We start from the raw sequence: 14905 nt of genomic DNA, 5'->3' as shown, positions 1-14905 counted from the left end.
TATCTTACATTCGAGATATTCTTAACTTCCCCATTACAAAAATATAAAAGTCTGTTATGTTATACAGGGTATTTACAAAGGTATAACCAACTTTCTATGCTAATCGTAACAAGTTCAGCTCCCTGTATTAATAAAAATAAGCACAGCAGCAATGGTTCATTGATGCCATATTTTTTTGTTGATTGTGATAATTTTTAGGAATGGTAGATATTGCTAATTTTCTGTATATCAAATACAGGGTGAGTCAAAATGCAAGTACATTCTTTTCTCAGTAATTTTAAATAGAACACCCTATTGACGTTACCGTACTTTAATTTTTGTATAATATTCCCTATGTCTAAGTTTATTAGTTTTCGAGATATTTTATTTTTTCAGAGCAAATTATTAATTAGGAGTCTAAATCTTTCCATATTTTAAGTAAGCCATGACTGAATTTTTTAAAACTAATAATTTAAGATTACTGATTATCAATCCGGTAATCAATGTAACAATGTAGCAAATAAAGAAAGAAAAATAATTTATTAGTAATAAATTTTCCAAAAAAACACAACCACAACATACAAAATTTTTGAATAAATTAAAAACTACTTTTGTATGTAAATGTAACAAATAAAGAAAGAAAAATAATTTATTAGTTATAAATTTTACAAAAAAAAAACACAAACACAAAAAACAACATTTTCTGAATTAAAAACTACTTTTGTATGTAAATGTAACAAGGTAACAAATAAAGAACGAAAAATAATGTATCAGTAAAAAATTTTACAAAAAAAACATGAACACAAAATACAACATTTTTCAAAAAATTAAAAGCTACTTTTAGTAAAATATTTTATATATTTAATTACATAAGGTGTTCAAAATGAGTTGAGTGAATGAGTAGCTTACACTATGAAGCATTTGTAAATTAACACTTCGAAATACACTTTGTATTCTATTTTTCATGTCATCCCTTGTTGTTGGAGACATTTTTATAACCTTCATTCTTAACGCAACCCCAAAAAAATCAATCCAGTTTATTAAATTTTGGTGATCTGGGTGGCCACGCTACTGGTCCATTGAAAAATGAAAATATCTCGAAAACTAATTTTAGACATAGGGAATGTTGCATGCAAACTAAAGTACGATAATGTTACTTTTTAATAGTCATATAAAATATAGGGTGTTTTATTTAAAATTACTGAGAAATTACTGTACTTGCGTTTGGACTCACCCTGTATTCGATATAAAGAAAATTAGCAATTTCAATCATTTTTAAAAATTTTGACAATAAATAAAAAAATATGGAATCAATGAACCATTGCTCTTGTGCTTATTTTTATTTATTCAGGGAGCTGAACTTGTTACGATTTTCAAAGAAAATTTTCTATAACTTTGTAAATACCCTGTATAACATAACAGACCTTTATATTTTTGTAATGGGGAAGTTAAGAAGATTTCGATAATAAGATAAAATATAGGGTGTTCCATTAAAAAAAACATACGTTTGGTCATCCACGATGTTATCTAATATGTGACATTCTAATTAATTTTAAAATGTGAAGCTTAAAGTTGGCTATAATTTTTGTTATTAACTTTTATTGCTATCTATTACTGTAGCGGATCTATTGAGCTTTACCCCACTAATCAATCACCCTCTATACAGGGTGTCCAGAAACTCTACCGACAAACGAAGACAGGAGATTCCTCAGATAAATTTAAGACATTTTAGCTCAATTCTTCTAGTCCGAAAATGCTTCCTACGGGAGCTAGAGCTCTTTGAAGATGGCGTTTTGTAATTAGTTTTTCTTAAATAACTCCAGAACGCTTCAATTTAGAAAAACGAAAATCGGTAGGTATATTTATCTTCCAGAGGTAAACCGATTCCATCCATTGCCAATTTCTAGCACCGATCATAGAGGTCCGTTTTGGGTAGGGCAATGGTTATTTTATCACAAAACTTTTTTGTCTTAACCTTTTAAGCATTTTTGACACTGGATTATTAAATTGTGAGGTATTCTAGTACTAAAAGATACTCTTGGTTTAAGTCGGTAGGACACACAGTTTTCTAGAAAAATCGATTTGAAAATTTTTCGTTTTCTGAATTGGAATGAAAATTGAAAAAAATTTAAAAAAAAAAAACGGTGTATTTTACCAACTTAAAGCAAGAGTAACTTTTAGTACTAGAATACCTCATAACTTAATAATGTAGAGTCAAAAATGCTTAAAAATTAAAGACAAAAATGTTATGCGATAAAATAACCGTTGACCTATCCAAAACGGACGCATATGACCCATACTAGGAATTCGCAAATAATGAAATCGATTCATCTCTGAAATATAAATAACCGTACCAGTTTTCGGATTTCTAAATAGTTTTTTTTTAATTTTTTTTTGGAAATTCAAAACAAGAAAAATTTTCAAATCGATTTTTCTAGAAAACGGTGGATCCTATCGACCTAAAACAAGAGTAACTTTCAGTTATAGAATACCTCACAATTTAGTAATCCAGAGTCAAAAATGCCTAAAAATTAAAGATAAAAAAGTTATGAGATAAAATAACTGTTGCCCTACCCAAAACGGACGCCTATGACCGGTACTATAAATTCGCAATGCATGGAGTCGATTTACCTCTGGAAGGTAAATATGTTTACCAATTTTCGTTTTTCTCAATACAAGCGTTCTGAAGTTATTTAAGGAAAACGAATTACAGGACGCCATTTTCAAAGAGCTCTAGCTCCCTTAGGAAGCATTTTTGGACTAGGTGAATTGGGTTAAAATATCTTAAAATTATCTGAGGAATCTCCTGTCTTCGTTTGTCGGTAGAGTTTCTGGACACCCTGTATATTAAAGATTAAATAACCTTGGTGTAGAATTAATAATTAATTAGAGACAATCACAGTGGAGTATTTTTATGGATGAAATAAGTTGTTCTTCAAAATCGCTTGGACGCCAGTTCAGTTAAATCCAGATACCTACAGCTGCTGTTTTTTTTTTTGTAGTTCTAGAACAATTTTTCTAATACTGCAACTGAAGCGCTCAGAGCAACAGTGGTCTAACCCCAAAAACAAAGTTTTGAGATAAATGTACCAAACTGTACTGGTGGTAAATATGGAGATTTAACACATACCTTATTAGAATGTGAAAACCAACAGGGAAATATTGCATATTTTTATGAAGACTTACGAAAACTAAATGTCTGTTTCCCATTTCACTTAAATGAACTAATTTTCTCTGGAAACTTAGAAATATTTAATTGTATTTATCGGTTAATTAAAAAATGTAAATATAAACTTTAAACAATATAATGTAATAACCATAGAATTGAGATGAAACTTGTAAGCAATCTGCAAACACACCAATAGTGTAATAAATCTTATAATACAAAAAAAAAGAAACAAAAAAAAAGAAAAAAAAAGAAACAAAAAAAGCAACAAAAAAAGAAACAAAAAAAATAAATAAAAAAAATTAGCACAAAAAAGAAAAAAACAAAATAAAATAAATAAAAAAATATATATACACATTATATACCATATCAAAACAGTAATATAATGAATATAAAAAAAACGACTAAAAATAAAAAATGAAAAAGAAAAAAAAAATTAAAAAAAACAGTAACAGTCAAAACAAGTCAAACTTTTTAATATAATTTACTACTAACTCGAACTCTGATTGTAGATCTGTGAATACAAATTCCAAAATAGTCTGGTCAATTGGCTATGCCAAGGCCATAAAAACAAAAAAAAAGAGGTATATGTAATATTTGCATTCGTATTTCCATTACTCTTATGGGATGGCGCTACAAATCATGTAGCACCGTTTAGCCAAATATAGAGGTAGGTTGTGTAGACCCCTGTTAATCCTAAGATTTAATGTTGCTGCTTTTATTGATATATTAATTTAAAATTGCTCATTTTGTAGCTTAAGTCACTGTTGCTCTGAGCGCCTCAACTTAACTAGGTTCAAAATACAGACCCTTTAGTTTTTCGTTTGCTTCAATTTATTCGTTTTAAATTCAAAAATTTAACGAAATTTTACTTGGAATATTTAAGGTATTTAAAACGTTATCTTATTTAACCCCCATTGCTAATAAAATTGTTGGAGTAATTCTCACCCTGGCTTAGGTATTAAAGTAAAATAGTCGAAAATACTCAAAAAATGTGTCCCCCTTTGATCAAAAGCTGACCTATTGCTGTCTTTTATAAAGATTGTCGTAAAGCCTGATACTGCTTCTGTTTCGTTTTCCTCTAACCACCCTGTATAATTCCAAAATAGGCCATTTCAGGACTTTATGTTACCATTGGGAGGAATTTAGTAAGTCTATTCGCAGAGACAGTCAGAAACTAGTCGACGACAAGTGGAGCATGTCATTACTAAAAGTCCGCGACAGGGCCCTCGAACTAGCAAATTTTAGTTGTTTATATTTTTTGATATTGTGTTTCTTAAATTTTTTGCTCGTTTACTAGTGTTTTAGTTTTATTTTGCTAACACTTTTTTATCGATTTTGTGTAGTTTTTAGTTGTAGAAATACTTGAACGACTTTATTTAGTTTTAAGTAGTGAATAAATAAAGATGAGTGAATATTTTCGAAAATTGTTGGCAGATTATACAGATGTTGCTAGCAGGTACCGTAGTTAGTTATTTAGCAATTTTATTGTACATTTTATAGCTTTATTATTATATCTAACCATTGTTTATGTCTCTCATATCATAACTTATTTAGTTTAGTTGGTTTTATGCTTAAAATATAGCACTAATGATAACCAATAAAATTGAACTTTATCAAAATTACTTCGCATTGCACACTTCAAAACACAACAGAAATAAGGCATATTATCGATTATTCCAGTAAAAATGTTAAATTATTCCTTGTACAAAACAAAATTACAAATAAATGCAAATAAAATGATCTAAAACACTAAGAGCTTATAAAATAACGTTTATGTTTGACTCCCGCTGCCAGATTGATGTTAAAATTGACAGTATGTTGGAATGGCCTATATTCTAGGGATGGCGGTTTTTGAAAAAACACCGGTTTTCGGTTATACTGCTTTTTTTTTTCTTACGGCTTAACCTGGCGGTTATAACCGGTCAAAAAAACCGATTATTCCAGAAACCGGTGTTCGTTTTTTTTAATCAATATCTAACAACCAATAGGTTAGACGTAATGGATTTTGACAAGAGACTTTGTAAATAACGCGTAAACTTGTGCACTACATCGGCCTGACTCACAGCTCTTGTAAAAATCCATTACCTCTACCCCTCTACCTCTATAATGTTACATTTACATTGCACTTCAGATTCCGATACTTCATTCGAATCGATATCAATATTATCGATATCGATACCACCGAAAGAATATATCGCACATCCTATTCTAAACCGTAGTCAAAATATTATAGACCAGGGCATTTAGCACAAAATAAATAAATTTTTAAATACAGCACATAGAGACTTGCAGTTTTTTGCATTATGTTCAGGATGACGTCAGGAAAAAAGTCTACTATTCAAAAATGGGTGGAAATGCATAATTGCACTGTAAAGTGCATAAAATGCATCCTAAATTACATAAATATAAAAATAAAGTCAAAATCAGTATACCAAGGAACAAAATTTATTATTTGGGGAGTTTTTGGGGTCACTGAATACGATTACGCCATCAGAACTGATCCCCGGATCACCTGGTGCCCAAGGTCACGGCAAGAGATGTCATCTACTGGATTTTCGATGGTTTTCGGCATTAAATCGATGCAAAACGGATTACTTACGCGTTTTAGGGGTCACCAAGTACTAATGTGACATCATAATTGACCTACGGAACACCTGGTGCCCAGGGTCGCTACAAAGGTACGTCATCTTCTGGAGTTTCGAGGGATTACGGCACTAAATTGATGCAACTGGACTATTCGGGGGTTTTTGAGGCGATTAAACACGAATATGCCATCAGAACGGACCTATGGATCACCTGATGCCCAAGGTCACTGAAAGGGACGTTATCTTCTCGACCTTCGGTATTAAATTGGTGCAAACGGATTACTCGGGGGGTTTTTGAGGTCGGCAAACACGAATATGCCATCAGAATAGACCACCGGATTACCTGGTGCCCAAGGTCACAGCAAGGGCGTCATCTTCTGGAGTTTCGAGTGCTTTCGGTATTAAATTGATGCAAACAGATTACTCACGGGTTTTTGTGGTTGCTAAACACAAATACGCCATCAGAAGAGACACCGGAGCATCTGGGCCTAAGGCACGTTATCCTCTGGAGTTTCGAGTGTTTTCGGTATTAAATAGATTCAAACGAATTACTCATGGGTTTTTGGGGTTGCTGAAGACAAATACGTCGTCAGAACAAACACCGAAGCACCTGGTGCCTAAGGTATATCATGGAGTTTAGAAAAATTTTGGTACTAAATTGATATAAACGAATTGCTCATGTGTTTTTGGGTTCACGGAATACGAACTGTACTATGTTGATCTAATTAATTTTTTTACATGAGTTTTATAATGCGATGACATTATTAGTGATTACCGTATTCACTAGATACTCTAGAATTCCTCATGTAAGCTATAACCGTGTTCAACAACCCCAAAACCAAAAAGGAATCCATTTTTCATCAATTTAGTACCGAAAACCCTCCAAACTCCAAAAGACAACGTGCTTTAGGCACCAGGTGCTTCGGTGTCTCTCCTGATGGCGTTTTCGTGTTCAGGTACCTGAAAAACCCATGAGTACTTCGTTTTCATCAATTTAGTACCGAAAACACTCAAAACTCTAGAAGATGACCTGCCTTAAGTAGCATATGCTGCGTGGGTTGGATCTGATGGCATATTCAGATTCGGCAACCCCAAAAACTCAAGAGTAATCCGTTTGCACTAAAACGTGCCTTAGGCACCAGGTGCTCAGGTGTCTGTTCTGACAGCGCATTTATGTTTAGAAACCCCAAAACCCCATTAGTAATCCAATTGCATCAATTAAGTGCCGAAAACCCTCTAAATTCCAGAAGATGACGTGCCCTAGGTACCCGGTGCTCTGGTTTCTGTTCTGATGAGGCAATCGTGTTCAACAACGCAAAAATCGGATTAGTAAATAATCTGTTTATATGAATTGAATGCCGAATACCCTTGGAACAAGAGAAGATGAACAGCATTAGGCACCAGGTGCTTCGAGGGTGAGATCTGATGGCGTATTCGCGTTCAAAAACTCCAAAAACCTATGAGTAATCCGTTTGCATTAATTTAGTACTGAAGACTCTCGAAGCTCTAGAAGATGACGCACCTAGCAATAACCTTGGGCACCAGGTTGTCCGGGATTCGGTTCTGATGGCATATTCGTATTTAGCGACCTCAAGAACTCGCCGAGTAATCCATTTGCATCCATTTTTTGCCGAAAATACTCGAAACTTCAGAAGATGACGTGCCCTAGTAGCGATCCTGGTCACCAGATACTCCGGAGTTCAACTCTGATATTATATTCATGTTTAGCAACCCCAAAAACACGTAAGTAATCCGTCTGCATCAATCTAATACTGAAAGCCCTCGAAACTCTAGAAGATGACGTCCATTGCAGTGACCTTGGGCACCAGGTGATCTAGAGGTCTGTTCTGATGGCATATTCATGTTTAACGACTCAAAAACCCCCCGAGTAATCCATTTTTATCAATTTAATGCCGAAATCACTCAAACTCCAGAAGAGGACGCCCCTTGCAATGAGCTTGGGCTCCAGATGCACAGGAAGTCGGTGTTGATGGCATATTCGTGTTTAGCGACCTCAAAAACCCGTAAGTACTCCGTTTGCATCGATTTGATACCGAAATCCTCGAAACTCCAGAAGATGACGTCCCTTACCGTGGCCTTGGGCACCAGGTGATCCTAAGGTCTATCCTAATGACATCTTCGTGTTAAACCACCTCAAAAGCCTCCCGAGTAGTCCAGTTACATAAATTTAGTGCCGAAATCTCTCGAAACTCCAGAAGATGACGTGCCTTAGTAGCGACCCTGGGCACCAGATACTCCGGAGGTCAATTCTGATATCATATTCTTATTTAGCCACCCCTAAAACCCATGAGTAATCTGTTTGCATCGATTTAATGCCGAAAACCATCGAAACTCCAGAAGATGATGTCTCTTGCCGTGACCTTGGGCACCAGGTGATCCGGGGATCAGTTCTGATGGCGTAATCGTATTCAGTGACCCCAAAAACGCCCCAAATAATAAATTGTGTTCCTTAGTATACTGATTTTGACTTAATTTTTATATTTATGCCATTTTGGATGCATTTTATGCATTTTACAGTGCAATTATGCATTTCCACCCATTTTTGAATAGTAGGCTCTTTTCCTGACGTCATCCTGAACATATTGCAAAAAACTGCAAGTCTCTAGGTGCTGTATTTAAAAATTTATTTATTCGGGTGTTTTTAGTGCTAAATGCCCTGGTCTATTAATATTTTACAGTAGAGTATTTTAATTCCATCAATTATAAAATACTTATTTACTTGGTCTATTCCCTAATAATTTTTTTTATCTTAGGTATTGTACCAACATCAATTTGTGTATTAGTATTTTACCTGTTACAGCTGGGCTAGAGTAATGTAAGAAAATTATATGTTTAAAGAAAATAACAACTAAAAAACGACATTGTAATTCGAAATAATACAGTTTTTCTCCAAAAGGATTTTATTTACGACACTTTCTCCTAAAAGAAACGTTTTTGTTTTTCATATATCCGGTTTTTTACCTGTTATTATTTCAAAAATTAAAAAAATGGGTATAACCGGGACACAAAAACAAACAGAAAAACCGATTATTGCTGAGTAAAAAAACCGGTTTTAGGATAAAACCGGTAGGTTTTTCCCATCCCTAAATACGTTATTACATGGATCAAACTATACAGGGTGAGGCAGATAAAGGGCCTATTAGAAATATCTCGAGAACTAAAGGCAAGAGACTCATGAAAATTGGCATGTAGGAGTTTTGAGGAGTGATATATTTAATGAAAATATTTTCATCTATTTGCTACTTCCGGTTATACCGGAAGTTGCTTATAACTTGATTTTTTAAAATGGAACACCCTGTATATTTTTACATTTTTGGTTTCTACTCGAAGTCTCCTCTCTTAAAATATCAGCTTTTGTATTGTTATACAGGGTAGTTTAAAAGATAATTACGTTTTTTTATTAATTTCGTAGCAACTTGCACACCCTGTAGAATTGGAGTAGTTTGACATCAAAAACTTTATTAATGTTCAAATGATTTTTATGGTCTACTATTGTCAGAAATTATTAGTATAGCTAATCGTTGAATTTTAGTATACAGGATTGGTCGAAACTCGGAATGAATATTTTCTGAGTTTTCTTAAATGGAACACCCTATATTTTAGTAATGTAATATAATAATAATATTTATTTAGGAATAACAATAAAGATTTACAAGAAATAAAAAGCATAATGAGTACTACCTAAATAAACATAAATAACTCACTGAAGTTGAGCTACCTTGTATATATATTATTAATATACATACAAAAGTAGCACCCCTTGTGCGTGAGACTTAAAAATATAATATATTAACTTACAATATAAACAAAAACAAAAAATATTTAACAATTGTATAAATGTATACAGTTATATGGGAATTTATAAAAATACTAAAAACTCTAACATTAAATAAGAAAAAAATAAAAATATACTAATTTTACTATATGTAATTTGTGATATAAATGTGTCCATCAATTCAAGGAATGTTGCAGTTGATAATAAAAATCTCTATAGATGTAAACTTTATTTTCGGTATTTATTTCATACTTAAGTTTATTTATTAGAATTGTCCATTAATAAGTTCTTCGCAAAATTTTGTTGATTTGCTCCCAATCCATTGTTTAATTTCATATTTATACCTATGTTTTTTATAATTTTTAAATTGTTTTAAATTATCCGGTAGTAAATTGTACAATTTGGGCCCTATGTAACCAACATATCTTTGGAGGATGGATTTATTACATTTTGGTAGAATTGCATTAGGTTTTATATATCTAGTTTGATGGGCATGACTGTTAAAATTTAATATTATCTTTCTTTCATGTATATGTATAAGGGCTTTATAGCAGAATAATTTATGTACAGTTAAAAATTTACTTTCGTTATATAACAGCTCACTAGAATATCTTAAATTTTTCCCGTATATAATTCTACTTATTCATTTCTGAATAATATTTATAGAATGTAAGTAATTATTGCGTATTCCACCCCATCCTAAAAGACCATATGTGAGTTGAGATTGTATAAGTGCATAATAAATAATTCGTAAATGAGTTATTCCTAAAAATTGTTTTAAAAATTTAAATCTTGATAAGAGTCCTCTTAATTTATTTACTATATTATTTGCTTGGGTGTTCCATCTTAAATGCTTATCAATTATTATACCTAGATATTTAATTTCGTATGTATGTGGAATTTCATTTTTTGCATCAATTTTTAACGGGCCAAGATTTGGAAGGTTATTAACATATGATGTAAATGGCATATATTTTGCTTTTTCTACATTTAAGGTAAGTTTATTAAACTGAAACCACTTTTGAATTGTAGCAAAATCTGTTTCAGCTTTTTGTTTTAAGTTATTCCATGTATTTGCATCATAGAAAATAGCTGTGTTATCTGCAAAACTTATTATCTTACCTGTGGTATTCAGTCTAAATAGATCATTAATATAAATATTGAAGAGAATTGGCCCCAAGACTGCTCCCTGTGGTACTCCGTAAGATATAATTCTTAATTTACCGATTTCTCCATCTATAGAAACATGTTGTTGTCTATTTAGCGGATAACTTTCTAGGATGTTATATGCAAGTCCTCTTATACCATATTTTTGAAGTTTATTCAGCAGTATTTTATGTGAAACCGTATCAAATGCCTTTGCTAAATCGACAAATATACAAAGAGATGGTTTTGCATTATCAAGAGCTTTGTAGATGTTAGCTGTTAGAGTACAGATTGCATCTTCCGTTGATTTTCCCTCTTGAAACCCATATTGACATTCAGATAGTATATTAAATTTTTAAAAAAAAATTTGTAAGTCTTATTTTAATTATTTTTTCAAATATTTTGCCTATATTTGAGATCAGTGTTATAGGCCTATAATTTTGACAATATATTTCTTCGCCAGATTTGAATAGTGGTTTAATAGTTCCAATTTTTAATATATTTGGAAAAATGCCTAAATTAAGACATGAATTTATTATGTATGTTAAGGGATTTGAAATCTGTTTTGTTATTTCTTTTAAAGTTTCAGATCTAATATTGTCGTGCCCTGGTGACTTTTTATTTTTTAAAGATTTTATAATTTCTTCAATTTCATTTTCAGTTGTTTGAGACAGGTACATACTATTTTTTATTTCCAGTATGTTTTCTCGAAATTCAGTTGGTTCAGGGATCATCTCTGCATATCGTTTTCCTAAATCGGTATAGTAGTCAACAAATTCATTTGATATGTCTGTATTATTAGTTAGTATTTCATTATTTTGCGTTTTTATCAGTTTTATGTTTGTTTTTGAAACTGTTTTTCCACATAGTTTATTTATGCATCTCCATAAATTTTTAGAAATATTTTTGTTAGTATTTATTAACCCTTCTGCATAAGTTTTTTTTGCTTGTTGAATACGTCTTGATAAATTATTTTTACTTACTTTGTACCTGTTCTGTAAATTTTTATCATCGGGATGAGTTTTTAATGATTTGTATAAATTATTTTTTTCATTTATTAATCTAAGTAACGATGGTGTTATCCATGGTTTTTTGTATCTTTCTTTGTGTTTAATTTTTATTTTCTTAGTATTAATGTTTATATAATTTTGTAGTTTTTTAATAACATTCCATGCTCTTATTAACATCTGTTTCAGAGTAAACTAAAAACCAATTTTCTTTTTCTAAATCTAATTTTAGTTTTTCGTAATTGATAAAATATTTAAACATTTTTGATTGCATGCCATTTATATTTGTGTTGTTAAAATTATTAATACTGAGTGCTATAGGTGAATGATCAGTTATATCATGGTATCTAAAAATATAAGATGTAATATTATTCTCAAAATTTAAAGAACATTTGACAAATAAATGATCCAGACAAGTTTTACTTGCGGGACGTGTATATTCGTTTATATATGATATAAATCCATACTCACTCATGATACTTTTATACTCTTCCACGAATTCTTCATTACAGTCTAAAAGATTAATGTTTATATCACCTACAAGAATATGAATATCGGATTTATTGATATTATTTAAGTAATTCATTAAATTATTATTAAATGTTATTGGACAAGTACTTGGTGACCTGTACAGAGCTGTTAAAATTATCTTCTTGTTGTTAATTAAAATTTCTAACTCAACTAGTTTTGTTACTGTTATATCTACTATTTTGTATTTATGGTTAATATACTTTTTTATATAAATCATTACTCCATCGTTTTTATTAAATGTACCTGAATTGTATATTAATGCATAACCTTCAATTTGAAATAAATCCAAATCATTTTGTTTAAAAGTTTCCGTTAAAATTATAAGATCAAAATTTGTTTTACATTCAGATAGAAAAATTACAAAAGCATCAAAATTTTTTTGACAACTTCTTATATTCATATGCATAATATTAAGAGGTTGTAATAAATTATTAATTAAAGTGTTAAAGTTTGTCATTGATTCTAGTATGCATGATTTTTTATCAACTACTTCATATTCTTGAATAAATGCATTCATATTTTTTTTAGTAAATTGAATTTGATTTCAATAGTTAAATAAAAAATAAAAAATTTAAAAGCTATTAAAATGTTAAAGAAATGTTGGTATAAAGAACATAAATATTTGATAAATAAATGTTAACAGATTTTGTGAAAACAAAAACAAGATAAATGATTTTCACCTTTAAATATTTTATAGTATTTATTTATTTATTTTGTATTTATTTTTTATTTTGTAATCTTGTTCTTTGTTTAAACTTGTTAACATTAGTTTGCCTATTATTATTTTGTAGTCTATCAGGAACTGTGTTCTTTTTCAGAGTGTCTTGTGAAGAAGAAGTTATAGAAGATTTAGAAGAAGTTATAGATTTACTAGAGATAATAATATGTTCTTTCCTTTCACTTTCATCAGTTTCACCTTCTTCTTTGTTGCTATGTTGATTGTTTCGGTCTTTTAATGGTTCTTGGTGCTTGGTGGAATTTGATGTCAATGGTTCACTGATGGTTTGTTGCGCAGTTGTGTTAAGTGGTTTTAAGTTATCAGTGGTATAGCTTGTACCATCAACGTAAAGTCTATTTCCTTTAATGTATGCTGCAGTTCCTTTTTCTCGATAATAGTTTAAATGTTCTTTTAGCGTTTTTTGTTCCTCTCTCTGGTTGTAAGTTAGATCATTTACGACATAAATTTTTGTGCCTTTTAATTGAAAACAATTATTGAGAATTTCTTTCTTTTTAAGGTTTGATATTAGATTTAATTTAAGTGGTTTATTCCGGACGTTTTTTAAGCAATAGAAATTATTTATATCATTAACACTAAATGTAATTTTTAAAAGTTGACTTAATTTATTGCAAAATTCGCTTACTTCTAAGTTTTCGGAGTTTTCAATACCAAAAATTAATAAATTATTTTTAATTTGGCCTCTTTCTAAATACTCAACTTTCTCTTTTAATTGTGAATTTTCCTTTTCTAAATTTTTTATCTTTTCGTTCAAGTTTTCTATGTTTAGTAGTATCCTTAATTAACTTGCCTGTATTGCGTTTTTCAGTTCACTTTTAATTTTCAATATTTCCTCGATTAGTTTATCAAATTCATTTACCATTTTTACATAATTTCTTTCCAAAATCGTTTAAATTTAATATTTTTTAAGAGAACTTTTTAATTTCTGCTTTTCAGTTTGACATTTATTATTATTTTTTAATGAAATGATATTTATGTTACTTTTTTATTTCTTAAGCATTCCCTATACCTAACTGCTTTAAGTTGTGCTTAATTCTTAATCGCACCAACAATCTTAACTACGTAAGTATTTTGATAGCTCAACAGTTATTGGGAATTTTAACGATCAGTCTAGATTAATATGTATTTATTTCCGAAAAATTATTTGTGACTGAATATTTTCAAGACCAATACACAAGACAATAAACTTTCACGTATTTTTTGTTGCAATTAATGCTTGGTTTGAATCACCAATAACTCACAAATTAAAGCAGTTAGGTATAGGGAATGCTTATAAAATAAAAAAGTATCATAAAATATCACTTCATTACAATACTAAAATACAGAATGTGCCTTTTAAGAAAACTCAGAAAATATTTATTCCGTGTTTTGACCAACCCTGTATACTAAAATTATCTATATTAAAAATCATTTGAACGTAAATAGAGTTTTTGATGTCAAAGTACTATACTTCTACAGGGTGTGAAAGTTGCTACGAAATTAATAAAAACACGTAATTATTTCTTAAACTACCCTGTATAATAATGTAAAACCTCATATATTAAGAAAGGAGACATCAAGGAAAATCCAAAAATGTAAAAATATACGTCCAAATAATAGTCCAATTTAAAAAAAAAACGAAGTTATAAGCAACTTCCGGTATAACCGGAAGTAGAAAATAGATGAAAATATTTTTATTAAATATATCACTCTTCAAAACCCCTTCATTCCAATTTTCATGATTATGTTGCCTTTAGTTCTCGTGATATTTCTAATAGCCAATTTATCTGCCTCACACTATATACCTTATAAAAATAGTAATGTTTGAATAACGGCGATCCGGTCAGTTGAAAGAAAACTCTATTTGTTTTAAGTCTCAATATTTCGTAACTATTTGGTGACTTCTTCAGGAGAAAACTGCAAATTTATTAATATTAGACATGGACAAACTCAAATATTTCGATACTTACAAATATA

The 14905-nt window shown here is 30.4% G+C and overlaps 1 protein-coding gene across 1 annotated transcript in view; it reads left to right on the top strand.

Moving 5' to 3' along the window:
• LOC114337879 (uncharacterized) overlaps positions 1–14905 on the top strand; it is a 214308-nt gene that overhangs the window by 198535 nt on the left and 868 nt on the right. The gene's annotated exons all lie outside the window — the stretch shown is intronic.

Source organism: Diabrotica virgifera, chromosome 4, assembly GCF_917563875.1.
Source record: "Diabrotica virgifera virgifera chromosome 4, PGI_DIABVI_V3a".
NCBI lineage: Eukaryota > Metazoa > Arthropoda > Insecta > Coleoptera > Chrysomelidae > Diabrotica > Diabrotica virgifera.
The sequence above is the reverse complement of the archived record's forward strand: the minus strand, read 5'-3'. Positions and strand labels throughout refer to the sequence as shown.